This window comes from Chiloscyllium plagiosum, unplaced genomic scaffold (assembly GCF_037043375.1).
Source record: "Chiloscyllium plagiosum isolate Xiang-an unplaced genomic scaffold, Cpla_swu_hap1 HiC_scaffold_28, whole genome shotgun sequence".
NCBI classification, from domain to species: domain Eukaryota; kingdom Metazoa; phylum Chordata; class Chondrichthyes; order Orectolobiformes; family Hemiscylliidae; genus Chiloscyllium; species Chiloscyllium plagiosum.
Window position 1 is genome coordinate 55,937,755 of NW_028270166.1, and position 27,814 is coordinate 55,965,568.

The 27,814-nt window shown below is 44.5% G+C and overlaps 1 pseudogene; it reads left to right on the forward strand.

Annotated features, from left to right (window-relative positions):
• LOC148142769 (uncharacterized) overlaps positions 1-27,814 on the forward strand; it is an 81,556-nt pseudogene that overhangs the window by 43,916 nt on the left and 9,826 nt on the right.

Genomic DNA, 27,814 nt, shown 5'->3' on the forward strand with positions numbered 1-27,814 from the left:
CACCTTAATGTGATCTTTCATTGTGTACATCTGATCTATCAGTGGGAAACAAACTTCCAAATATCAGTCTGCGACTGGAAAAGCAGAAGGAAAAAAAAAACACCTGTGAGAGTGTTTGGGTGAACTGAAGGTGACAAAGACCTTGAGCCAGTTCCAGAGCCTGGAAAAGAACACTTTCCCATTTACTGGAAAGCTACACTTCTGGGGCTCCAGCAAGGTCACACTGAGGAGAGGTCCTTCAGTACTTACTGTGGAAAGAGGTTCGATCAGACCGAAAAATTCCATTGTACACCAGTGAGGTCACACTGGGGAAGGAGCATTCACCTGCTCTCAGTGTGGGAAGGGATTCATTGACTCATCCCAGTTGCAGACACTAGTGCATTGACAAGCAACTGCAGCAATGATTCTGTAATTACACACATCAAGGACTGACCCATGTTCCTTCTGACAATTGCTGTCTGTTTCTGCCAATTTTAATACAGCCAGTAACTGGAAATTGAGGTACTGGATCCACAGCTGATTGGACTGTCATGGCTGCCATGTCCCTTTTAAAAGCTCCATCTGATCATTCCCCATAATACAGGAACTTACATCAGAAATACTTTAAAATCACTTTATGCACTTTCTGCTTTCATCCTGAATTGATTTTGCTGCAAACTTTGCAATTCTGTATTTGAGATGTTCTACTCAGTAACATCTCCAATGAGAATGTGCTGATGGATTCTTGCTGACAATTCTGACTGAGTTACATGTTCCTCACAGCGGCTACTTCATTCTCCACCAGCACGAAAGGGAATGGGGATTAGTGGAGAAGCGAGAGCCCCAAAATCGTGCTCTTTTATCTGGTCTGGAATTCCCAGTGGGACAGGAACGGAGCCAACTATAATTCTAGTAACAGATTATGGGAAATGACTGTCTCATAACCCGATTAAATCTTCAGAAATGTACTGTTACAGAAAATACTCAGTCTTTGATCTTGTGAAGAAAGATTTCATAGCAGTTTACTGACTGACAGATGCAGGACAGCCCTGTTCCAGGATAGGACTCCAACATAGATCCAGACAACTTACAAGATTTACATCTGGGAGTCACAGACGCCCCAAAAACAAAACAGTCAACTCATAGGTGACTGAAAAGTTAATTATGAAGATGTAGCAGTTAAAAGTAAGAAGCTGAACATGAACTGTTCCAGGTGAGAATTGTTTCCTCGTCCCGGTGTCAAAACATATGGAGTACTCAGAGCGAGTGAGGTGATTCACTTTGGAAGGAGCAACAGGAATAAAAAGGACTGGACTAATGGTAAGATTATTGGTAGTGCAGATGAGCAGAGAAATCTTGGTGTTTATGCACATAGATCCTTGAAAGTCGCCACCCAGGTTGACAGGGTTGTTAGGAGGCATATTGTATGTTCGTTTTCATTAGTGGAGGGATCTCAATCCTTCTTCCACGAGGAGCCACGAGGTCATGCTGCAGATGCACAAAACTGTGGTGAGGCTGCACTTGAAGTATTGTGTACAGTTCTGGTCACAGCATTATGGGAAGGAGGTGGAAGCTTTGGAGAGGGTTCAGAGGATATTTACTAGAACGTTGAAAGTTTGGAGGGAAACTCTTATGAGGAAAGGCTGAGGGACTTGAGGCTGTTTTCATTACAGAGAAGAAGTTTTAGAGGTATCTTAATAGAGACATACAAGATAATCAGAAGGTTAAATGGGGTGGACAGTGAAAACCTTTTTCTTTGGATGGTGATGGCCAGCATGAGGGGTCATAGCTTTAAATTGAGGGGTGTTAGATAGAGGACAGATGTCAGAGGTAGTTCTTATTCAGAGAGTAGTAGGAGCGTGGAACGCACTGCCTGCAATAGTAGTAGACTCACCAACATGAGAGCATCTAAATGGTCTGTGGATAGACATATGGATGAGCAAGTTTTGAGAAGATTTGTAGCTCAGGTTGAGGTTTTGGATGTAGGTTGCTGGCTGAGCTGCAAGGTTCATCTCCAGACATTTTGTTACCTTACTAGGTAACATCTTCAGTGGGCCTCAGGCGAAGCAATGCTGAAAATTCCTGCTTTCTATTTATGTTTGGGTTTCTTTGGGTTGGTGATGTCATTTCTTTTGGTGATGTTTTTCCTGTGGTGAAGTCACTTCCTGTTTCTTTTCTCAGGGAGTGGTAGATGGGATCTAACTTGATGTGTTTGTAGAGTTCCGGTTGGAATGCTGTGCTTCCAGGAATTCTCGTGGGTGTCTTTGAGGCGGTTAATGTCACAGCAACAGTTGGCTATGAAGAGATCGAGGGCGGGTAAGAGGCCAGCACGGGGTGTCCAGTGGATGGGGTGTGTTGGAGGCGGGAGAAGGGGTCGTCAGAGGGTGGGCGAGAATCCTGGTTGGAGGCGAAGGCGGTGGAAGAATTATTCGACGTCTCGCCACGTGTTGAACTCGAGATGGATTCTTAGAACAGCTGGTGCTGGAGCCTACCAGGGAGAAGGCAATTCTGGATCTGGTATTGTGCAACGAACCAGAATTGATCAGGGACCTCGAATTGAAGGAGTCATTGGGAAGTAGTGACCATAATACAATAAGCTTCAATCTACAATTTGAGAGGGAGAGGGTACAATCGGAAGTGACAATATTTCAGTTGACTGGGAGTTGGCTATCCTTTTCTTCTTCTCTCGTGAATCGGATTAAAAACACGGAAATCACGGAATTCCGTGTTATAATCATTAAAACACGGAAATAGAAAAAACACACCGGATCATCAATGCCACACTCACAGGAATCCGATTCACGAGAGAAGAAGAAAAGGATAGCCAATTCCCATTCCTAGACGTGATGGTACAGAGAACACCAGACGGAGAATTCACTACAAGGGTATACAGGAAAGCCACACACACACAGACCAAGTCCTAAACTATGAAAGCAACCACCCCAACACACACAAACGAAGCTGCATCAGGACACTATTCAAAAGGGCTACAACACACTGCAGTACACCAGAACTGCAAAAAGAAGAAGAGGAACACCTATACAAGGTATTTGCCAAAAACAGATACCCGCGCAATTTCATCAGCAGATGCCTAAGAGAAAGACCACGGAACGAGGACATACCACAATCAAAAGGACGAACCACACTACCATACATCAGGAGCATCTCAGAACTGATAGCCAGACTACTGCGACCCCTAGGACTCATCACGGCACACAAACCAACAGCCACACTCAGACAACAACTCACCAGAACGAAGGACCCGATACCCAACATGAGCAAAGCTAATGTAGTGTACAAAATACCATGCAAGGACTGCACAAAACACTATATAGGACAAACAGGAAGACAGCTAACAATCCGCGTACATGAACATCAACTAGCCACGAAACGACACAACCAGCTATCCTTAGTAGCCACACACGCAGACAACAAGCAACATGAATTCGACTGGGACAACACTACTATCTTAGGGCAAGCCAGACAGAGAACAGCCAGGGAATTCCTAGAGGCATGGCATTCATCCACAAACTCCATCAACAAACACATCGACCTGGACCCAATATACCAACCACTACAGCGGACAGCTGAAACTGACAACCGGAAGCGGCAGAGACAGACCACTAAAAACACCAGAGGAAACATCAAAGAAGCGCTTCGCAGGAGGCTCCCAGGCACTGATGATGTCGCCTAGCCAGGGGACGAAACGTTTGCAACAAAAACTTCCAGCTCGGCGAACAGAACCACAATAAAAGAGAAAAAGTATAACATAGCAAAGATAAGTGGGAAAACGGAGGACTGGGAAGCTTTTAAAGAACAACAGAGGATTACTAAGAAGGAAATACGCAGAGAAAAAATGAGGTACGAAGGTAAACTGGCCAAAAATATAAAGGAGGATAGTAAAAGCTTTTCTACGTATGTGAAAGGCAAAAACAAATGGTTAAGACTAAAATTGGGCCCTTGAAGACAGAAACAGGGGAATATATTACGGGGAACAAAGAAATGGCAGAAGAATTGAATTGGTACTTCAGATCTGTGTTCACCAGGGAAGACACAAGCAATCTCCCTGAGGTAACAGTGGCTAAAGGACCTGAACTGAAGGGAATTTATATTTGCCAGGAATTGGTGTTGTAGAGACTGTTAGGTCTGAAGGCTGATAAGTCCCTGGGGCCTGATGGTCTACATCCCAGGGTACTGAAGGAGGTGGCTCTAGAAATCGTGGATGCGTTGGTGATTATTTTCCAGAGTTTGATAGATTCAGGATCAATTCCTGCGGATTGGAGGGTGGCTAATGTTGTACCACTTTTTAAGAAACGTGGGAGAGAGAAAGCAGGAAATTATAGAGCAGTTAGTCTGACCTCAGTGGTGGGAAAGATGCTGGAGTCTATTATAAAGGATGAAATTACTGCACATCTGGATAGTAGTAACAGGATAGGACAGAGTCAGCATGGATTAATGAAGGGGAAATCATGCTTGACGAATCTTCTGGAATGTTTTGAGGATGTATCTCTGAAAATGGACGAGGGAGATCCAGTAGATGTAGTGGACCTGGACTTTCAGAAAACCTTTGATAAAGTCCCACATAGGAGGTTAGTGATCAAAATTAGGGCGCATGGTATTGGGGGCAAAGTACTAACTTGGATTGAAAGTTGGTTGGCTGATAGGAAACAAAGAGTAGTGATAAATGGCTCCATTTCGGAATGACAGGCAGTGACCAGTGGGGTACCGCAGGGATCAGTGCTGGGACCGCAGCTTTTTATAATATTTATTAATGATATGGAAGATGGTATTAGTAATAACATTAGCAAAATTTGCTGATGATACTAAGCTGGGTGGCAGGGTGAAATGTGAGGAGGATGCCACTCAGGTGGATAGAGCTTGTAAGAAGGCCTTTGGTGTATTAGCGTTCATTAGCAGAGGGATTGAATTCAAGAGTTGTGAAGTGATGTTGCAACTGTACAGGACTTTGGTTAGGCCACATTTGGAGTACTGTGTGCAGTTCTGGTCGCCTCACTTTAGGAAAGATGTGGAAGTTTTGGAGAGGGTGCAGAGAAGATTTACCAGGATGTTGCCTGGAATGGAGAATAGGTCGTACGAGGATAGGTTGAGAGTGCTAGGCCTTTTCTCGTTGGAACGGCGAAGGATGAGGGGTGACTTGATAGAGGTTTATAAGATGAAATAGATAGAGTAGACAGTCAGAAACTTTTTCCCCGGGTACAACAGAGTGTTCAAAGGGGACATAAATTTAAGGTGAAGGGTGGAAAGGTATAGGGGAGATGTCAGGGGTGGGTTCTTTACCCAGAGAGTGGTGGGGACATGGAATGCGCTGCCTGTGGAAGTGGTAGAGTCAGAATCTTTGGTGACCTTTAAGTGGCAATTGGATAGGTACATGGATGGGTGCTTAAGCTAGGACAAATGTTCGGCACAACATCGTGGGCCAAAGGGACTGTTCTGTGCTGTATTGTTATATGTTCTATGTTCTATGTTAGGCGACTACAGGGTGACCAGGACAGGTTAGGTGAGTGGTCAGATGCATGGCAGATGCAGTTTAATGTGGATGGATGTATGGTTATCCACTTTGGAGGCAAGAACAGGAAGGCAGATTACTACCTAAATGGAATCAATTTAGGTAAAGGGTCAGTACAAGGAGATCTGGGTGTTCTTGTACACCAGTCAATGAAGGTAAGCATGCAGGTACAGCAGGTAGTGAAGAAGGCTAATAGCATGCTGGCCTTCTAAACAAGAGGGATTGAGTATAGAAGCAAAGAGGTTCTTCTGCAGCTGTACAGGGCCCTGGTGAGACCACACCTGGAGTATTGTGCGCAGTTCTGGTCTCCAAATTTGAAGACAGACATTCTGGTTATTGAGGGAGTGCAGCGTAGGTTCACGAGGTCAATTCCTGGAATGGCGGGACTACCTTATGCTGAAAGACTGGAGCGATTGGGCTTGTAAACCCTTGAGTTTAGAAGACTGAGAGGGAATCTGGTTGAGACATATAAGATTATTAAAGGATTGGTCACTCTGGAGGCAGGAAACATGTTTCCGCCGATGGTTGAGTACCAAACCAGAGGACACAGCTTAAAAATACGGGATAGATCATTTAGGACAGAGATGAGGAGAAACCTCTTCATCCAGAGAGTGGTGGCTGTGTGGCATGCTCTGCCCCAGAGGGTAGTGGATGCCCAGTCTCTGGATTCATTTAAGAAAGAGTTGGATAGAGTTCTCAAGGATAGTGGAATCAAGGGATATGGAGATAAGGCAGGAACAGGATACTGATTAAGGAGGATCAGCCATGACCTACTCCTGCATCTATTGTCTATTGTTAATCCAGGAGTGTAGGGGGATGAAGGTGAGGCCTCTGCTGAGGACTGATCTTTCATTCTCAGAGAGGGGGAGGTATGGAGGGATGGTGAAAATACGGCAGCTCGCACCTGGTGTGGGTCTGGAGCTGGGAGTGTAGGCACGATTAGGTGTGGGGGCGGAGTTAGGCTTGGGGGTGGAGTTGGGCGTGGGGGCGGAGTTGGGCGTGGGAGCGTAGATTCGCATGGGGGCGGGGTTAGGCGTGGGGGTGGAGATCGGTGTTGGGGCGGAGATTGGTGCTGGGGCAGAGATCTGCACGTGGTCGTTGTGCAGGTGAGCGACATCACTGGGGGCAGAAGTAGATGCGGCGATGGTAACTCCGGGGGCGGAAATGGTTGTGGCAATGGCAGAAACGGTGTTGTTCCCGGTGGCTGTGGACCCTGCGGAGGCAGCGAATCTGTTGGCGATGGTCTTCCTGGCGATCGTGGAGCCGGTTGTCTGGGGGCGATCACAGAGGCTGTATGGTCAGTGGGAGAGGAATTGACGTCATGGTTCACAGCGGCGGTTGCTGCAGTGGCCACGTGGGTAATGGCTCCCGAGCGGTTCCGGAGGCTGATGGAAGATACTGGAACGGTTGAGGAATCCGGAGTCTGGGGTAAGTACATGAAAGTACATTCCAGAGGGAGGTCTGTTGCTGGAGTCTTCGGATTTGTTGTAGGTACTGGTCCAAATGTTGTTGGTCTGAACGTAGTCTGGAGTCCATGCGGGATCAGTCAGTTCGGTAGACAGGTGCTGAGGAAGGAGATGTGGCTGTGGTAGCGAGTCTGTTTGAGGACGTGGCTGAAGAGCTTCAGGGCAGAGGAGATGACCTGGGGGGTGCAGTGAGAGAGGGACTCACTAAGATCCTTGTAGAGGGAGGAGAAGAGTTTCTTCAAGAGTATTCGCAGTAGGTTAAAATCAACTAGGAGAAAGTGAGGTCTGCAGATGCTGGAGATCAGAGCTGAAAAATGTGTTGCTGGAAAAGCGCAGCAGGTCAGGCAGCATCCGAGGAGCAGGAGAATCGACGTTTCGGGCATAAGCCCTTCTTCAGGAATGAGGAAGGTGTGCCAAACAGGCTAAGATAAAAGGTAGGGAGGAGGGACTTGGGGGAGGGGCGCTGGGAATGCGATACGTGGAAGGAGGCCAAGATGAGGGTGATAGGCCGGAGTGGGGGTGGGAGCGGAGAGGTCAGGAAGAAGATTGCAGGTTAGGAAGGCGGTGCTGAGTTCGAGGGATTTGACTGAGACAAGGTGGGGGGAGGGGAAATGAGTAAACTGGAGAAATCTGAGTTCATCCCTTGTGGTTGGAGGGTTCCTAGGCGGAAGATGAGGCGTTCTTCCTCCAGGCGTCGTGTTGCCATGGTCTGGCGATGGACGAGGCCAAGGACCTGCATGTCCTTGGTGGAGTGGGAGGGGGAGTTAAAGTGTTCAGCCACGGGGCGGTTGGATTGGTTGGTGTGGGTGTCCCAGAGGTGTTCTCTGAAACATTCCGCAAGTACGCGGCCTGTCTCCCCAATGTAGAGAAGGCCACATCTGGTGCAGCGGATGCAGTAAATGAAGTGTGTGGAGGTGCAGGTGAATTTGTGACGGATATGGAAGGATCCCTTGGGGCCTTGGAGGGAAGTGAGGGGGGAGGTGTGGGCGCAAATTTTGCATTTCTTGTGGTTGCAGGTGAAGGTGCCGGGAGTGGAGGTTGGGTTGGTGGGGGGTGTGAACCTAACGAGGGAGTCGCGGAGGGAGTGGTCTTTCTGGAATGCTGAGTAAATGATGTGTGTGGAGGTGCAAGTGATTAGAAAATGATGTGTGTGGAGGTGCAGGTGAATAGAAAATGATGTGTGTGGAGGTGCAGGTGAATAGTAAATGACGTGTGTGGAGGTGCAGGTGAATAGTAAATGACGTGTGTGGAGGTGCAGGTGAATAGTAAATGATGTGTGTGGAGGTGCAGGTGATTAGAAAATGATGTGTGTGGAGGTGCAAGTGATTAATAAATGATGTGTGTGGAGGTGCAGGTGAATAGAAAATGATGTGTGTGGAGGTGCAGGTGAATAGTAAATGATGTGTGTGGAGGTGCAAGTGATTAGAAAATGATGTGTGTGGAGGTGCAGATGAATAGTAAATGATGTGTGTGGAGGTGCAAGTGATTAGAAAATGATGTGTGTGGAAGTGCAGGTGAATAGAAAATGATGTGTATGGAGGTGCAGGTGAATAGAAAATGATGTGTGTGGAGGTGCAGGTGAATAGTAAATGATGTGTGTGGAGGTGCAAGTGATTAGAAAATGATGTGTGTGGAGGTGCAGGTGAATAGAAAATGATGTGTGTGGAGGTGCAGGTGAATAGAAAATGATGTGTGTGGAGGTGCAGGTGAATAGTAAATGATGTGTGTGGAGGTGCAGGTGAATAGAAAATGATGTGTGTGGAGGTGCAGGTGAAAAGTAAATGATGTGTGTGGAGGTGCAGGTGAATAGAAAATGATGTGTGTGGAGGTGCAGGTGAAAAGTAAATGATGTGTGTGGAGGTGCAGGTGAATAGTAAATGATGTGTGTGGAGGTGCAGGTGAATAGAAAATGATGTGTGTGGAGGTGCAGGTGAATAGAAAATGATGTGTGTGGAGGTGCAGGTGATTAGAAAATGATGTGTGTGGAGGTGCAGGTGAATAGTAAATGATGTGTGTGGAGGTGCAGGTGAATAGAAAATGATGTGTGTGGAGGTGCAGGTGATTAGAAAATGATGTGTGTGGAGGTGCAGGTGAATAGAAAATGATGAGTGTGGAGGAGCAGGTGAATAGAAAATGATGTGTGTGGAGGTGCAGGTGAATAGTAAATGATGTGTGTGGAGGTGCAGGTGAATAGTAAATGATGTGTGTGGAAATGCAGGTGAATAGAAAATGATGTGTGTGGAGGTGCAGGTGATTATTAAATGATGTGTGTGGAGGTGCATGTGAATAGTAAATGATGTGTGTGGAGGTGCAGGTGAATAGAAAATGATGTGTGTGGAGGTGCAGGGGATTAGAAAATGATGTGTGTGGAGGTGCAGGTGAATAGTAAATGATGTGTGTGGAGGTGCAGGTGAATAGAAAATGATGTGTGTGGAGGTGCAGGTGATTAGAAAATGATGCGTGTGGAGGTGCAGGTGAATAGTAAATGATGTGTATGGAGGTTCAGGTGAATAGAAAATGATGTGTGTGGAGGTGCAGGTGAATAGTAAATGATGTGTGTGGAGGTGCAGGTGAATAGAAAATGATGAGTGTGGAGGAGCAGGTGAATAGAAAATGATGTGTGTGGAGGTGCAGGTGAATAGTAAATGATGTGTGTGGAGGTGCAGGTGAATAGTAAATGATGTGTGTGGAGATGCAGGTGAATAGAAAATGATGTGTGTGGAGGTGCAGGTGAATAGTAAATGAAGTGTGTGGAGGTGCAGGTGAATAGAAAATGATGTGTGTGGAGGTGCAGGTGAATAGTAAATGATGTGTGTGGAGGTGCAAGTGATTAGGAAATGATGTGTGTGGAGGTGCAGGTGAATAGAAAATGATGAGTGTGGAGGAGCAGGTGAATAGAAAATGATGTGTGTGGAGGTGCAGGTGAATAGAAAATGATGTGTGTGGAGGTGCAGGTGAATAGTAAATGATGTGTGTGGAGGTGCAGGTGAATAGAAAATGATGTGTGTGGAGGTGCAGGTGAATAGAAAATGATGTGTGTGGAGGTGCAGGTGATTAGTAAATGATGAGTGTGGAGGTGCAGGTGAATAGAAAATGATGTGTGTGGAGGTGCAGGTGATTAGAAAATGATGTGTGTGGAGGTGCAGGTGAATAGTAAATGATGTGTGTGGAGGTGCAGGTGAATAGAAAATGATGTGTGTGGAGGTGCAGGTGATTAGAAAATGATGTGTGTGGAGGTGCAGGTGAATAGAAAATGATGTGTATGGAGGTGCAGGTGAATAGAAAATGATGTGTGTGGAGGTGCAGGTGAATAGTAAATGATGTGTGTGGAGGTGCAGGTGAATAGAAAATGATGAGTGTGGAGGAGCAGGTGAATAGAAAATGATGTGTGTGGAGGTGCAGGTGAATAGTAAATGATGTGTGTGGAGGTGCAGGTGAATAGTAAATGATGTGTGTGGAGATGCAGGTGAATAGAAAATGATGTGTGTGGAGGTGCAGGTGATTAGTAAATGATGTGTGTGGAGGTGCAGGTGAATAGTAAATGACGTGTGTGGAGGTGCAGGTGAATAGAAAATGATGTGTGTGGAGGTGCAGGTGAATAGTAAATGATGTGTGTGGAGGTGCAAGTGATTAGGAAATGATGTGTGTGGAGGTGCAGGTGAATAGAAAATGATGAGTGTGGAGGAGCAGGTGAATAGAAACTGATGTGTGTGGAGGTGCAGGTGAATAGTAAATGATGTGTGTGGAGGTGCAGGTGAATAGAAAATGATGTGTGTGGAGGTGCAGGGGATTAGAAAATGATGTGTGTGGAGGTGCAGGTGAATAGTAAATGATGTGTGTGGAGGTGCAGGTGAATAGAAAATGATGTGTGTGGAGGTGCAGGTGATTAGAAAATGATGTGTGTGGAGGTGCAGGTGAATAGTAAATGATGTGTATGGAGGTTCAGGTGAATAGAAAATGATGTGTGTGGAGGTGCAGGTGAATAGTAAATGATGTGTGTGGAGGTGCAGGTGAATAGAAAATGATGAGTGTGGAGGAGCAGGTGAATAGAAAATGATGTGTGTGGAGGTGCAGGTGAATAGTAAATGATGTGTGTGGAGATGCAGGTGAATAGAAAATGATGTGTGTGGAGGTGCAGGTGAATAGTAAATGATGTGTGTGGAGGTGCAGGTGAATAGAAAATGATGTGTGTGGAGGTGCAGGTGAATAGTAAATGATGTGTGTGGAGGTGCAAGTGATTAGGAAAAGATGTGTGTGGAGGTTCGGGTGAATAGAAAATGATGAGTGTGGAGGAGCAGGTGAATAGAAAATGATGTGTGTGGAGGTGCAGGTGAATAGAAAATGATGTGTGTGGAGGTGCAGGTGAATAGTAAATGATGTGTGTGGAGGTGCAGGTGAATAGTAAATGATGTGTGTGGAGGTGCAAGTGATTAGAAAATGATGTGTGTGGAGGTGCAGGTGATTAGAAAATGATGTGTGTGGAGGTGCAGGTGAATAGAAAATGATGTGTGTGGAGGTGCAGGTGATTAGAAAATGATGTGTGTGGAGGTGCAGGTGAATAGAAAATGATGTGTGTGGAGGTGCAGGTGAAAAGTAAATGATGTGTGTGGAGGTGCAGGTGAACAGTAAATGATGTGTGTGGAGGTGCAAGTGATTAGAAAATGATGTGTGTGGAGGTGCAAATGATTAGAAAATGATGTGTGTGGAGGTGCAGGTGATTAGAAAATGATGTGTGTGGAGGTGCAGGTGAATAGAAAATGATGTGTGTGGAGGTGCAGATGAATAGTAAATGATGTGTGTGGAGGTGCAAGTGATTAGAAAATGATGTGTGTGGAGGTGCAGGTGAATAGTAAATGATGTGTGTGGAGGTGCAGGTGAATAGAAAATGATGTGTGTGGAGGTGCAGGTGAATAGTAAATGATGTGTGTGGAGGTGCAGGTGAATAGAAAATGATGTGTGTGGAGGTGCAGGTGAAAACTAAATGATGTGTGTGGAGGTGCAGGTGAATAGTAAATGATGTGTGTGGAGGTGCAGGTGAATAGAAAATGATGTGTGTGGAGGTGCAGGTGAATAGTAAATGATGTGTGTGGAGGTGCAAGTGATTAGAAAATGATGTGTGTGGAGGTGCAGGTGAATAGTAAATGATATGTGTGGAGGTGCAGGTGAATAGAAAATGATGTGTGTGGAGGTGCAGGTGAATAGTAAATGATGTGTGTGGAGGTGCAGGTGAATAGAAAATGATGTGAGTGGAGGTGCAGGTGAAAAGTAAACGATGTGTGTGGAGGTGCAGGTGAATAGAAAATGATGTGTGTGTAGGTGCAGGTGAATAGAAAATGATGTGTGTGGAGGTGCAGGTGAATAGTAAATGATGAGTGTGGAGGTGCAGGTGATTCGTAAATGATGTGTGTGGAGGTGCAGGTGATTAGAAAATGATGTGTGTGGAGGTGCAGGTGAATAGTAAATGATGTGTGTGGAGATGCAGGTGAATAGAAAATGATGTGTGTGGAGGTGCAGGTGATTAGAAAATGATGTGTGTGGAGGTGCAGGTGAATAGAAAATGATGAGTGTGGAGGAGCAGGTGAATAGAAAATGATGTGTGTGGAGGTGCAGGTGAATAGTAAATGATGTGTGTGGAGGTGCAGGTGAATAGTAAATGATGTGTGTGGAGATGCAGGTGAATAGAAAATGATGTGTGTGGAGGTGCAGGTGATTATTAAATGATGTGTGTGGAGGTGCAGGTGAATAGAAAATGATGTGTGTGGAGGTGCAGGTGAATAGTAAATGATGTGTGTGGAGGTGCAGGTGAATAGTAAATGATGTGTGTGGAGGTGCAGGTGAATAGAAAATGATGTGTGTGGAGGTGCAGGTGAATAGTAAATGATGTGTGTGGAGGTGCAAGTGATTAGGAAATGATGTGTGTGGAGGTGCAGGTGAATAGAAAATGATGAGTGTGGAGGAGCAGGTGAATAGAAATGATGTGTGTGGAGGTGCAGGTGAATAGAAAATGATGTGTGTGGAGGAGCAGGTGAATAGTAAATGATGTGTGTGGAGGTGCAGGTGAATAGAAAATGATGTGTGTGGAGGTGCAGGTGAAAAGTAAACGATGTGTGTGGAGGTGCAGGTGAATAGAAAATGATGTGTGTGGAGGTGCAGGTGAATAGAAAATGATGTGTGTGGAGGTGCAGGTGAATAGTAAATGATGAGTGTGGAGGTGCAGGTGATTCGTAAATGAAAGTGTGTGGAGGTGCAGGTGATTAGAAAATGATGTGTGTGGAGGTGCAGGTGAATAGAAAATGATGTGTGTGGAGGTGCAGGTGATTAGAAAATGATGTGTGTGGAGGTGCAGGTGAATAGTAAATGATGTGTGTGGAGGTGCAGGTGAATAGTAAATGATGTGTGTGGAGGTGCAGGTGAATAGAAAATGATGTGTGTGGAGGTGCAGGTGATTAGAAAATGATGTGTGTGGAGGTGCAGGTGAATAGAAAATGATGAGTGTGGAGGAGCAGGTGAATAGAAAATGATGTGTGTGGAGGTGCAGGTGAATAGTAAATGATGTGTGTGGAGGTGCAGGTGAATAGTAAATGATGTGTGTGGAGGTGCAGGTGATTATTAAATGATGTGTGTGGAGGTGCAGGTGTATAGTAAATGATGTGTGTGGAGGTGCAGGTGAATAGAAAATGATGTGTGTGGAGGTGCAGGTGAATAGTAAATGATGTGTGTGGAGGTGCAAGTGATTAGGAAATGATGTGTGTGGAGGTGCAGGTGAATAGAAAATGATGAGTGTGGAGGAGCAGGTGAATAGAAAATGATGTGTGTGGAGGTGCAGGTGAATAGAAAATGATGTGTGTGGAGGTGCAGGTGAATAGTAAATGATGTGTGTGGAGGTGCAGATGAATAGAAAATGATGTGTGTGGAGGTGCAGGTGATTAGAAAATGATGTGTGTGGAGGTGCAGGTGAATAGTAAATGATGTGTGTGGAGGTGCAGGTGAATAGAAAATGATGTGTGTGGAGGTGCAGGTGATTAGAAAATGATGTGTGTGGAGGTGCAGGTGAATAGTAAATGATGTGTATGGAGGTTCAGGTGAATAGAAAATGATGTGTGTGGAGGTGCAGGTGAATAGTAAATGATGTGTGTGGAGGTGCAGGTGAATAGAAAATGATGAGTGTGGAGGAGCAGGTGAATAGAAAATGATGTGTGTGGAGGTGCAGGTGAATAGTAAATGATGTGTGTGGAGGTGCAGGTGAATAGTAAATGATGTGTGTGGAGATGCAGGTGAATAGAAAATGATGTGTGTGGAGGTGCAGGTGAATAGTAAATGATGTGTGTGGAGGTGCAGGTGATTAGGAAATGATGTGTGTGGAGGTGCAGGTGAATAGAAAATGATAAGTGTGGAGGAGCAGGTGAATAGAAAATGATGTGTGTGGAGGTGCAGGTGAATAGAAAATGATGTGTGTGGAGGTGCAGGTGAATAGTAAATGATGTGTGTGGAGGTGCAGATGAATAGTAAATGATTTGTGTGGAGGTGCAGGTGAATAGTAAATGATGTGTGTGGAGGTGCAGGTGAATAGTAAATGATGTGTGTGGAGGTGCAGGTGATTAGAAAATGATGTGTGTGGAGGTGCAGGTGAATAGTAAATGATGTGTGTGGAGGTGCAGGTGATTAGAAAATGTGTGTGGAGGTGCAGGTGAATAGTAAATGATGTGTGTGGAGGAGCAGGTGAATAGTAAATGATGTGTGTGGAGGTGCAGGTGATTAGAAAATGATGTGTGTGGAGGTGCAGGTGAATAGATAATGATGTGTGTGGAGGTGCAGGTGAATAGTAAATGATGTGTGTGGAGGTGCAGGTGAATAGAAAATGATGTGTGTGGAGGTGCAGGTGAATAGTAAATGATGTGTGTGGAGGTGCAGGTGATTAGAAAATGTGTGTGGAGGTGCAGGTGAATAGTAAATGATGTGTGTGGAGGAGCAGGTGAATAGTAAATGATGTGTGTGGAGGTGCAGGTGATTAGAAAATGATGTGTGTGGAGGTGCAGGTGAATAGATAATGATGTGTGTGGAGGTGCAGGTGAATAGAAAATGATGTGTGTGGAGGTGCAGGTGAATAGTAAATGATGTGTGTGGAGGTGCAGGTGATTAGTAAATGATGTGTGTGGAGGTGCAGGTGAATAGAAAATGATGTGTGTGGAGGTGCAGGTGAATAGAAAATGATGTGTGTGGAGGTGCAGGTGAATAGTAAATGATGTGTGTGGAGGTGCAGGTGAATAGTAAATGATGTTTGTGGAGGTGCAGGTGAATAGAAAATGATGTGTGTGGAGGTGCAGGTGAATAGAAAATGATGTGTGTGGATGTGCAGGTGATTCGTAAATGATGTGTGTGGAGGTGCAGGTGAATAGTAAATGATGTGTGTGGAGGTGCAGGTGAATAGAAAATGATGTGTGTGGAGGTGCAGGTGAATAGAAAATGATGTGTGTGGAGGTGCAGGTGATTCGTAAATGATGTGTGTGGAGGTGCAGGTGAATAGTAAATGATGTGTGTGGAGGTGCAGGTGATTAGTAAATGATGTGTGTGGAGGTGCAAGTGATTAGGAAATGATGTGTGTGGAGGTGCAGGTGAATAGAAAATGATGAGTGTGGAGGAGCAGGTGAATAGAAAATGATGTGTGTGGAGGTGCAGGTGAATAGAAAATGATGTGTGTGGAGGTGCAGGTGAATAGTAAATGATGTGTGTGGAGGTGCAGATGAATAGAAAATGATGTGTGTGGAGGTGCAGGTGATTAGAAAATGATGTGTGTGGAGGTGCAGGTGATTAGAAAATGATGTGTGTGGAGGTGCAGGTGAATAGAAAATGATGAGTGTGGAGGAGCAGGTGAATAGAAAATGATGTGTGTGGAGGTGCAGGTGAATAGTAAATGATGTGTGTGGAGGTGCAGGTGAATAGTAAATGATGTGTGTGGAGGTGCAGGTGAATAGTAAATGATGTGTGTGGAGGTGCAGATGAATAGAAAATGATGTGTGTGGAGGTGCAGGTGTATAGTAAATGATGTGTGTGGAGGTGCAGGTGAATAGAAAATGATGTGTGTGGAGGTGCAGGTGAATAGTAAATGATGTGTGTGGAGGTGCAAGTGATTAGGAAATGATGTGTGTGGAGGTGCAGGTGAATAGAAAATGATGAGTGTGGAGGAGCAGGTGAATAGAAAATGATGTGTGTGGAGGTGCAGGTGAATAGAAAATGATGTGTGTGGAGGTGCAGGTGAATAGTAAATGATGTGTGTGGAGGTGCAGATGAATAGAAAATGATGTGTGTGGAGGTGCAGGTGATTAGAAAATGATGTGTGTGGAGGTGCAGGTGAATAGTAAATGATGTGTGTGGAGGTGCAGGTGAATAGAAAATGATGTGTGTGGAGGTGCAGGTGATTAGAAAATGATGTGTGTGGAGGTGCAGGTGAATAGTAAATGATGTGTATGGAGGTTCAGGTGAATAGAAAATGATGTGTGTGGAGGTGCAGGTGAATAGTAAATGATGTGTGTGGAGGTGCAGGTGAATAGAAAATGATGAGTGTGGAGGAGCAGGTGAATAGAAAATGATGTGTGTGGAGGTGCAGGTGAATAGTAAATGATGTGTGTGGAGGTGCAGGTGAATAGTAAATGATGTGTGTGGAGATGCAGGTGAATAGAAAATGATGTGTGTGGAGGTGCAGGTGAATAGTAAATGATGTGTGTGGAGGTGCAGGTGAATAGAAAATGATGTGTGTGGAGGTGCAGGTGAATAGTAAATGATGTGTGTGGAGGTGCAGGTGATTAGGAAATGATGGGTGTGGAGGTGCAGGTGAATAGAAAATGATAAGTGTGGAGGAGCAGGTGAATAGAAAATGATGTGTGTGGAGGTACAGGTGAATAGAAAATGATGTGTGTGGAGGTGCAGGTGAATAGTAAATGATGTGTGTGGAGGTGCAGATGAATAGTAAATGATTTGTGTGGAGGTGCAGGTGAATAGTAAATGATGTGTGTGGAGGTGCAGGTGAATAGTAAATGATGTGTGTGGAGGTGCAGGTGATTAGAAAATGATGTGTGTGGAGGTGCAGGTGAATAGTAAATGATGTGTGTGGAGGTGCAGGTGAATAGTAAATGATGTGTGTGGAGGTGCAGGTGATTAGAAAATGTGTGTGGAGGTGCAGGTGAATAGTAAATGATGTGTGTGGAGGTGCAGGTGAATAGTAAATGATGTGTGTGGAGGTGCAGGTGATTAGAAAATGATGTGTGTGGAGGTGCAGGTGAATAGATAATGATGTGTGTGGAGGTGCAGGTGAATAGTAAATGATGTGTGTGGAGGTGCAGGTGATTCGTAAATGATGTGTGTGGAGGTGCAGGTGAATAGTAAATGATGTGTGTGGAGGTGCAGGTGAATAGTAAATGATGTGTGTGGAGGTGCAGGTGATTCGTAAATGATGTGTGTGGAGGTGCAGGTGAATAGAAAATGATGTGTGTGGAGGTGCAGGGGATTTGAAAATGATGTGTGTGGAGGTGCAGGTGAATAGTAAATGATGTGTGTGGAGGTGCAGGTGAATAGTAAATGATGTTTGTGGAGGTGCAGGTGAATAGAAAATGATGTGTGTGGAGGTGCAGGTGAATAGAAAATGATGTGTGTGGATGTGCAGGTGATTCGTAAATGATGTGTGTGGAGGTGCAGGTGAATAGTAAATGATGTGTGTGGAGGTGCAGGTGAATATAAAATGATGTGTGTGGAGGTGCAGGTGAATAGAAAATGATGTGTGTGGAGGTGCAGGTGATTCGTAAATGATGTGTGTGGAGGTGCAGGTGAATAGTAAATGATGTGTGTGGAGGTGCAGGTGATTAGTAAATGATGTGTGTGGAGGTGCAGGTGAATAGTAAATGATGTGTGTGGAGGTGCAGGTGAATAGTAAATGATGTGTGTGGAGGTTGCAAATGATTAGAAAATGATGTGTGTGGAGGTGCAGGTGAATAGTAAATGATGTGTGTGGAGGTGCAGGTGAATAGAAAATGATGTGTGTGGAGGTGCAGGTGATTAGAAAATGATGTGTGTGGAGGTGCAGGTGAATAGTAAATGATGTGTGTGGAGGTGCAGGTGAATAGAAAATGATGTGTGTGGAGGTGCAGGTGATTAGAAAATGATGTGTGTGGAGGTGCAGGTGAATAGAAAATGATGTGTATGGAGGTGCAGGTGAATAGAAAATGATGTGTGTGGAGGTGCAGGTGAATAGTAAATGATGTGTGTGGAGGTGCAGGTGAATAGAAAATGATGAGTGTGGAGGAGCAGGTGAATAGAAAATGATGTGTGTGGAGGTGCAGGTGAATAGTAAATGATGTGTGTGGAGGTGCAGGTGAATAGTAAATGATGTGTGTGGAGATGCAGGTGAATAGAAAATGATGTGTGTGGAGGTGCAGGTGATTCGTAAATGCTGTGTGTGGAGGTGCAGGTGAATAGTAAATGACGTGTGTGGAGCTGCAGGTGAATAGAAAATGATGTGTGTGGAGGTGCAGGTGAATAGTAAATGATGTGTGTGGAGGTGCAAGTGATTAGGAAATGATGTGCGTGGAGGTGCAGGTGAATAGAAAATGATGAGTGTGGAGGAGCAGGTGAATAGAAACTGATGTGTGTGGAGGTGCAGGTGAATAGTAAATGATGTGTGTGGAGGTGCAGGTGAATAGAAAATGATGTGTGTGGAGGTGCAGGGGATTAGAAAATGATGTGTGTGGAGGTGCAGGTGAATAGTAAATGATGTGTGTGGAGGTGCAGGTGAATAGAAAATGATGTGTGTGGAGGTGCAGGTGATTAGAAAATGATGTGTGTGGAGGTGCAGGTGAATAGTAAATGATGTGTATGGAGGTTCAGGTGAATAGAAAATGATGTGTGTGGAGGTGCAGGTGAATAGTAAATGATGTGTGTGGAGGTGCAGGTGAATAGAAAATGATGAGTGTGGAGGAGCAGGTGAATAGAAAATGATGTGTGTGGAGGTGCAGGTGAATAGTAAATGATGTGTGTGGAGATGCAGGTGAATAGAAAATGATGTGTGTGGAGGTGCAGGTGAATAGTAAATGATGTGTGTGGAGGTGCAGGTGAATAGAAAATGATGTGTGTGGAGGTGCAGGTGAATAGTAAATGATGTGTGTGGAGGTGCAAGTGATTAGGAAATGATGTGTGTGGAGGTGCAGGTGAATAGAAAATGATGAGTGTGGAGGAGCAGGTGAATAGAAAATGATGTGTGTGGAGGTGCAGGTGATTAGAAAATGATGTGTGTGGAGGTGCAGGTGAATAGAAAATGATGTGTATGGAGGTGCAGGTGAATAGAAAATGATGTGTGTGGAGGTGCAGGTGAATAGTAAATGATGTGTGTGGAGGTGCAGGTGAATAGAAAATGATGAGTGTGGAGGAGCAGGTGAATAGAAAATGATGTGTGTGGAGGTGCAGGTGAATAGTAAATGATGTGTGTGGAGGTGCAGGTGAATAGTAAATGATGTGTGTGGAGATGCAGGTGAATAGAAAATGATGTGTGTGGAGGTGCAGGTGATTCGTAAATGCTGTGTGTGGAGGTGCAGGTGAATAGTAAATGACGTGTGTGGAGCTGCAGGTGAATAGAAAATGATGTGTGTGGAGGTGCAGGTGAATAGTAAATGATGTGTGTGGAGGTGCAAGTGATTAGGAAATGATGTGTGTGGAGGTGCAGGTGAATAGAAAATGATGAGTGTGGAGGAGCAGGTGAATAGAAACTGATGTGTGTGGAGGTGCAGGTGAATAGTAAATGATGTGTGTGGAGGTGCAGGTGAATAGAAAATGATGTGTGTGGAGGTGCAGGGGATTAGAAAATGATGTGTGTGGAGGTGCAGGTGAATAGTAAATGATGTGTGTGGAGGTGCAGGTGAATAGAAAATGATGTGTGTGGAGGTGCAGGTGATTAGAAAATGATGTGTGTGGAGGTGCAGGTGAATAGTAAATGATGTGTATGGAGGTTCAGGTGAATAGAAAATGATGTGTGTGGAGGTGCAGGTGAATAGTAAATGATGTGTGTGGAGGTGCAGGTGAATAGAAAATGATGAGTGTGGAGGAGCAGGTGAATAGAAAATGATGTGTGTGGAGGTGCAGGTGAATAGTAAATGATGTGTGTGGAGATGCAGGTGAATAGAAAATGATGTGTGTGGAGGTGCAGGTGAATAGTAAATGATGTGTGTGGAGGTGCAGGTGAATAGAAAATGATGTGTGTGGAGGTGCAGGTGAATAGTAAATGATGTGTGTGGAGGTGCAAGTGATTAGGAAATGATGTGTGTGGAGGTGCAGGTGAATAGAAAATGATGAGTGTGGAGGAGCAGGTGAATAGAAAATGATGTGTGTGGAGGTGCAGGTGAATAGAAAATGATGTGTGTGGAGGTGCAGGTGAATAGTAAATGATGTGTGTGGAGGTGCAGGTGAATAGTAAATGATGTGTGTGGAGGTGCAAGTGATGAGAAAATGATGTGTGTGGAGGTGCAGGTGATTAGAAAATGATGTGTGTGGAGGTGCAGGTGAATAGAAAATGATGTGTTTGGAGGTGCAGGTGATTAGAAAATGATGTGTGTGGAGGTGCAGGTGAATAGAAAATGATGTGTGTGGAGGTGCAGGTGAAAAGTAAATGATGTGTGTGGAGGTGCAGGTGAACAGTAAATGATGTGTGTGGAGGTGCAAGTGATTAGAAAATGATGTGTGTGGAGGTGCAGGTGAATAGAAAATGATGTGTGTGGAGGTGCAGGTGATTAGAAAATGATGTGTGTGGAGGTGCAGGTGAATAGAAAATGATGTGTGTGGAGGTGCAGATGAATAGTAAATGATGTGTGTGGAGGTGCAAGTGATTAGAAAATGATGTGTGTGGAGGTGCAGGTGAATAGTAAATGATGTGTGTGGAGGTGCAGGTGAATAGAAAATGATGTGTGTGGAGGTGCAGGTGAATAGTAAATGATGTGTGTGGAGGTGCAGGTGAATAGAAAATGATGTGTGTGGAGGTGCAGGTGAAAAATAAATGATGTGTGTGGAGGTGCAGGTGAATAGTAAATGATGTGTGTGGAGGTGCAGGTGAATAGAAAATGATGTGTGTGGAGGTGCATGTGAATAGTAAATGATGTGTGTGGAGGTGCAAGTGATTAGAAAATGATGTGTGTGGAGGTGCAGGTGAATAGTAAATGATATGTGTGGAGGTGCAGGTGAATAGAAAATGATGTGTGTGGAGGTGCAGGTGAATAGTAAATGATGTGTGTGGAGGTGCAGGTGAATAGAAAATGATGTGAGTGGAGGTGCAGGTGAAAAGTAAACGATGTGTGTGGAGGTGCAGGTGAATAGAAAATGATGTGTGTGTAGGTGCAGGTGAATAGAAAATGATGTGTGTGGAGGTGCAGGTGAATAGTAAATGATGAGTGTGGAGGTGCAGGTGATTCGTAAATGATGTGTGTGGAGGTGCAGGTGATTAGAAAATGATGTGTGTGGAGGTGCAGGTGAATAGTAAATGATGTGTGTGGAGATGCAGGTGAATAGAAAATGATGTGTGTGGAGGTGCAGGTGATTAGAAAATGATGTGTGTGGAGGTGCAGGTGAATAGAAAATGATGAGTGTGGAGGAGCAGGTGAATAGAAAATGATGTGTGTGGAGGTGCAGGTGAATAGTAAATGATGTGTGTGGAGGTGCAGGTGAATCGTAAATGATGTGTGTGGAGATGCAGGTGAATAGAAAATGATGTGTGTGGAGGTGCAGGTGGTTATTAAATGATGTGTGTGGAGGTGCAGGTGAATAGTAAATGATGTGTGTGGAGGTGCAGGTGAATAGTAAATGATGTGTGTGGAGGTGCAAGTGATTAGGAAATGATGTGTGTGGAGGTGCAGGTGAATAGAAAATGATGAGTGTGGAGGAGCAGGTGAATAGAAAATGATGTGTGTGGAGGTGCAGGTGAATAGAAAATGATGTGTGTGGAGGTGCAGGTGAATAGTAAATGATGTGTGTGGAGGTGCAGATGAATAGAAAATGATGTGTGTGGAGGTGCAGGTGATTAGAAAATGATGTGTGTGGAGGTGCAGGTGAATAGTAAATGATGTGTGTGGAGGTGCAGGTGAATAGAAAATGATGTGTATGGAGGTGCAGGTGATTAGAAAATGATGTGTGTGGAGGTGCAGGTGAATAGTAAATGATGTGTATGGAGGTTCAGGTGAATAGAAAATGATGTGTGTGGAGGTGCAGGTGAATAGTAAATGATGTGTGTGGAGGTGCAGGTGAATAGAAAATGATGAGTGTGGAGGAGCAGGTGAATAGAAAATGATGTGTGTGGAGGTGCAGGTGAATAGTAAATGATGTGTGTGGAGGTGCAGGTGAATAGTAAATGATGTGTGTGGAGATGCAGGTGAATAGAAAATGATGTGTTTGGAGGTGCAGGTGAATAGTAAATGATGTGTGTGGAGGTGCAGGTGAATAGAAAATGATGTGTGTGGAGGTGCAGGTGAATAGTAAATGATGTGTGTGGAGGTGCAAGTGATTAGGAAATGATGTGTGTGGAGGTGCAGGTGAATAGAAAATGATGAGTGTGGAGGAGCAGGTGAATAGAAAATGATGTGTGTGGAGGTGCAGGTGAATAGAAAATGATGTGTGTGGAGGTGCAGGTGAAAAGTAAACGATGTGTGTGGAGGTGCAGGTGAATAGAAAATGATGTGTGTGGAGGTGCAGGTAAATAGAAAATGATGTGTGTGGAGGTGCAGGTGAATAGTAAATGATGAGTGTGGAGGTGCAGGTGATTCGTAAATGATGTGTGTGGAGGTGCAGGTGAATAGAAAATGATGTGTGTGTTGGTGCAGGTGAATAGAAAATGATGTGTGTGGAGGTGCAGGTGAATAGTAAATGATGAGTGTGGAGGTGCAGGTGATTCGTAAATGATGTGTGTGGAGGTGCAGGTGAATAGTAAATGATGTGTGTGGAGGTGCAGGTGAATAGAAAATGATGTGTGTGGAGGTGCAGGTGAATAGTAAATGATGTGTGTGGAGGTGCAGGTGAATAGAAAATGATGTGTGTGGAGGTGCAGGTGAAAAGTAAACGATGTGTGTGGAGGTGCAGGTGAATAGAAAATGATGTGTGTGTTGGTGCAGGTGAATAGAAAATGATGTGTGTGGAGGTGCAGGTGAATAGTAAATGATGAGTGTGGAGGTGCAGGTGATTCGTAAATGATGTGTGTGGAGGTGCAGGTGATTAGAAAATGATGTGTGTGGAGGTGCAGGTGAATAGAAAATGATGTGTGTGGAGGTGCAGGCGAATAGTAAATGATGTGTGTGGAGGTGCAGATGAATAGTAAATGATTTGTGTGGAGGTGCAGGTGAATAGTAAATGATGTGTGTGGAGGTGCAGGTGAATAGTAAATGATGTGTGTGGAGGTGCAGGTGATTAGAAAATGATGTGTGTGGAGGTGCAGGTGAATAGTAAATGATGTGTGTGGAGGTGCAGGTGAATAGTAAATGATGTGTGTGGAGGTGCAGGTGATTAGAAAATGTGTGTGGAGGTGCAGGTGAATAGTAAATGATGTGTGTGGAGGTGCAGGTGAATAGTAAATGATGTGTGTGGAGGTACAGGTGATTAGAAAATGATGTGTGTGGAGGTGCAGGTGAATAGATAATGATGTGTGTGGAGGTGCAGGTGAATAGTAAATGATGTGTGTGGAGGTGCAGGTGAATAGAAAATGATGTGTGTGGAGGTGCAGGTGAATAGTAAATGATGTGTGTGGAGGTGCAGGTGAATAGTAAATGATGTGTGTGGAGGTGCAGGTGATTAGTAAATGATGTGTGTGGAGGTGCAGGTGAATAGAAAATGATGTGTGTGGAGGTGCAGGTGAATAGAAAATGATGTGTGTGGAGGTGCAGGTGAATAGTAAATGATGTGTGTGGAGGTGCAGGTGAATAGTAAATGATGTGTGTGGAGGTGCAGGTGAATAGAAAATGATGTGTGTGGAGGTGCAGGTGAATAGAAAATGATGTGTGTGGATGTGCAGGTGATTCGTAAATGATGTGTGTGGAGGTGCAGGTGAATAGTAAATGATGTGTGTGGAGGTGCAGGTGAATAGAAAATGATGTGTGTGGAGGTGCAGGTGAATAGAAAATGATGTGTGTGGAGGTGCAGGTGATTCGTAAATGATGTGTGTGGAGGTGCAGGTGAATAGTAAATGATGTGTGTGGAGGTGCAGGTGATTAGTAAATGATGTGTGTGGAGGTGCAGGTGAATAGTAAATGATGTGTGTGGAGGTGCAGGTGAATAGTAAATGATGTGTGTGGAGGTGCAGGTGTATAGTAAATGATGTGTGTGGAGGTGCAGGTGAATAGAAAATGATGAGTGTGGAGGAGCAGGTGAATAGAAAATGATGTGTGTGGAGGTGCAGGTGAATAGTAAATGATGTGTGTGGAGGTGCAGGTGAATAGTAAATGATGTGTGTGGAGATGCAGGTGAATAGAAAATGATGTGTGTGGAGGTGCAGGTGATTATTAAATGATGTGTGTGGAGGTGCAGGTGTATAGTAAATGATGTGTGTGGAGGTGCAGGTGAATGGAAAATGATGTGTGTGGAGGTGCAGGTGAATAGTAAATGATGTGTGTGGAGGTGCAAGTGATTAGGAAATGATGTGTGTGGAGGTGCAGGTGAATAGAAAATGATGAGTGTGGAGGAGCAGGTGAATAGAAAATGATGTGTGTGGAGGTGCAGGTGAATAGAAAATGATGTGTGTGGAGGTGCAGGTGAATAGTAAATGATGTGTGTGGAGGTGCAGATGAATAGAAAATGATGTGTGTGGAGGTGCATGTGATTAGAAAATGATGTGTGTGGAGGTGCAGGTGAATAGTAAATGATGTGTGTGGAGGTGCAGGTGAATAGAAAATGATGTGTGTGGAGGTGCAGGTGATTAGAAAATGATGTGTGTGGAGGTGCAGGTGAATAGTAAATGATGTGTATGGAGGTTCAGGTGAATAGAAAATGATGTGTGTGGAGGTGCAGGTGAATAGTAAATGATGTGTGTGGAGGTGCAGGTGAATAGAAAATGATGAGTGTGGAGGAGCAGGTGAATAGAAAATGATGTGTGTGGAGGTGCAGGTGAATAGTAAATGATGTGTGTGGAGGTGCAGGTGAATAGTAAATGATGTGTGTGGAGATGCAGGTGAATAGAAAATGATGTGTGTGGAGGTGCAGGTGAATAGTAAATGATGTGTGTGGAGGTGCAGGTGAATAGAAAATGATGTGTGTGGAGGTGCAGGTGAATAGTAAATGATGTGTGTGGAGGTGCAGGTGATTAGGAAATGATGTGTGTGGAGGTGCAGGTGAATAGAAAATGATAAGTGTGGAGGAGCAGGTGAATAGAAAATGATGTGTGTGGAGGTGCAGGTGAATAGAAAATGATGTGTGTGGAGGTGCAGGTGAATAGTAAATGATGTGTGTGGAGGTGCAGATGAATAGTAAATGATTTGTGTGGAGGTGCAGGTGAATAGTAAATGATGTGTGTGGAGGTGCAGGTGAATAGTAAATGATGTGTGTGGAGGTGCAGGTGATTAGAAAATGATGTGTGTGGAGGTGCAGGTGAATAGTAAATGATGTGTGTGGAGGTGCAGGTGAATAGTAAATGATGTGTGTGGAGGTGCAGGTGATTAGAAAATGTGTGTGGAGGTGCAGGTGAATAGTAAATGATGTGTGTGGAGGTGCAGGTGAATAGTAAATGATGTGTGTGGAGGTACAGGTGATTAGAAAATGATGTGTGTGGAGGTGCAGGTGAATAGATAATGATGTGTGTGGAGGTGCAGGTGAATAGTAAATGATGTGTGTGGAGGTGCAGGTGAATAGAAAATGATGTGTGTGGAGGTGCAGGTGAATAGTAAATGATGTGTGTGGAGGTGCAGGTGATTAGTAAATGATGTGTGTGGAGGTGCAGGTGAATAGAAAATGATGTGTGTGGAGGTGCAGGTGAATAGAAAATGATGTGTGTGGAGGTGCAGGTGAATAGTAAATTATGTGTGTGGAGGTGCAGGTGAATAGTAAATGATGTTTGTGGAGGTGCAGGTGAATAGAAAATGATGTGTGTGGAGGTGCAGGTGAATAGAAAATGATGTGTGTGGATGTGCAGGTGATTCGTAAATGATGTGTGTGGAGGTGCAGGTGAATAGTAAATGATGTGTGTGGAGGTGCAGGTGAATAGAAAATGATGTGTGTGGAGGTGCAGGTGAATAGAAAATGATGTGTGTGGAGGTGCAGGTGATTCGTAAATGATGTGTGTGGAGGTGCAGGTGAATAGTAAATGATGTGTGTGGAGGTGCAGGTGATTAGTAAATGATGTGTGTGGAGGTGCAGGTGAATAGTAAATGATGTGTGTGGATGTGCAGGTGAATAGTAAATGATGTGTGTGGAGGTTGCAAATGATTAGAAAATGATGTGTGTGGAGGTGCAGGTGAATAGAAAATGATGTGTGTGGAGGTGCAGATGAATAGTAAATGATGTGTGTGGAGGTGCAAGTGATTAGAAAATGATGTGTGTGGAGGTGCAGGTGAATAGTAAATGATGTGTGTGGAGGTGCAGGTGAATAGAAAATGATGTGTGTGGAGGTGCAGGGGAATAGTAAATGATGTGTGTGGAGGTGCAGGTGAATAGAAAATGATGTGTGTGGAGGTGCAGGTGAATAGAAAATGATGTGTGTGGAGGTGCAGGTGAATAGTAAATGATGTGTGTGGAGGTGCACGTGAATAGAAAATGATATGTGTGGAGGTGCAGGTGAATAGTAAATGATGTGTGTGGAGGTGCAAGTGATTAGAAAATGATGTGTGTGGAGGTGCAGGTGAATAGTAAATGATGTGTGTGGAGGTGCAGGTGAATAGAAAATGATGTGTGTGGAGGTGCAGGTGAATAGAAAATGATGTGTGTGGAGGTGCAGGTGAAAAGTAAACGATGTGTGTGGAGGTGCAGGTGAATAGAAAATGATGTGTGTGGAGGTGCAGGTGAATAGAAAATGATGTGTGTGGAGGTGCAGGTGAATAGTAAATGATGAGTGTGGAGGTGCAGGTGATTCGTAAATGATGTGTGTGGAGGTGCAGGTGATTAGAAAATGATGTGTGTGGAGGTGCAGGTGAATAGAAAATGATGTGTGTGGAGGTGCAGGTGAATAGAAAATGATGTGTGTGGAGGTGCAGGTGAATAGTAAATGATGTGTGTGGAGGTGCAGGTGAATAGAAAATGATGTGTGTGGAGGTGCAGGTGATTAGAAAATGATGTGTGTGGAGGTGCAGGTGAATAGAAAATGATGAGTGTGGAGGAGCAGGTGAATAGAAAATGATGTGTGTGGAGGTGCAGGTGAATAGTAAATGATGTGTGTGGAGATGCAGGTGAATAGAAAATGATGTGTGTGGAGGTGCAGGTGATTATTAAATGATGTGTGTGGAGGTGCAGGTGTATAGTAAATGATGTGTGTGGAGGTGCAGGTGAATAGAAAATGATGTGTGTCGAGGTGCAGGTGAATAGTAAATGATGTGTGTGGAGGTGCAAGTGATTAGGAAATGATGTGTGTGGAGGTGCAGGTGAATAGAAAATGATGAGTGTGGAGGTGCAGGTGAATAGTAAATGATGTGTGTGGAGGTGCAGATGAATAGAAAATGATGTGTGTGGAGGTGCAGGTGATTAGAAAATGATGTGTGTGGCGGTGCAGGTGATTAGAAAATGATGTGTGTGGAGGTGCAGGTGAATAGTAAATGATGTGTGTGGAGGTGCAGGTGAATAGAAAATGATGTGTGTGGAGGTGCAGGTGATTAGAAAATGATGTGTGTGGAGGTGCAGGTGAATAGTAAAT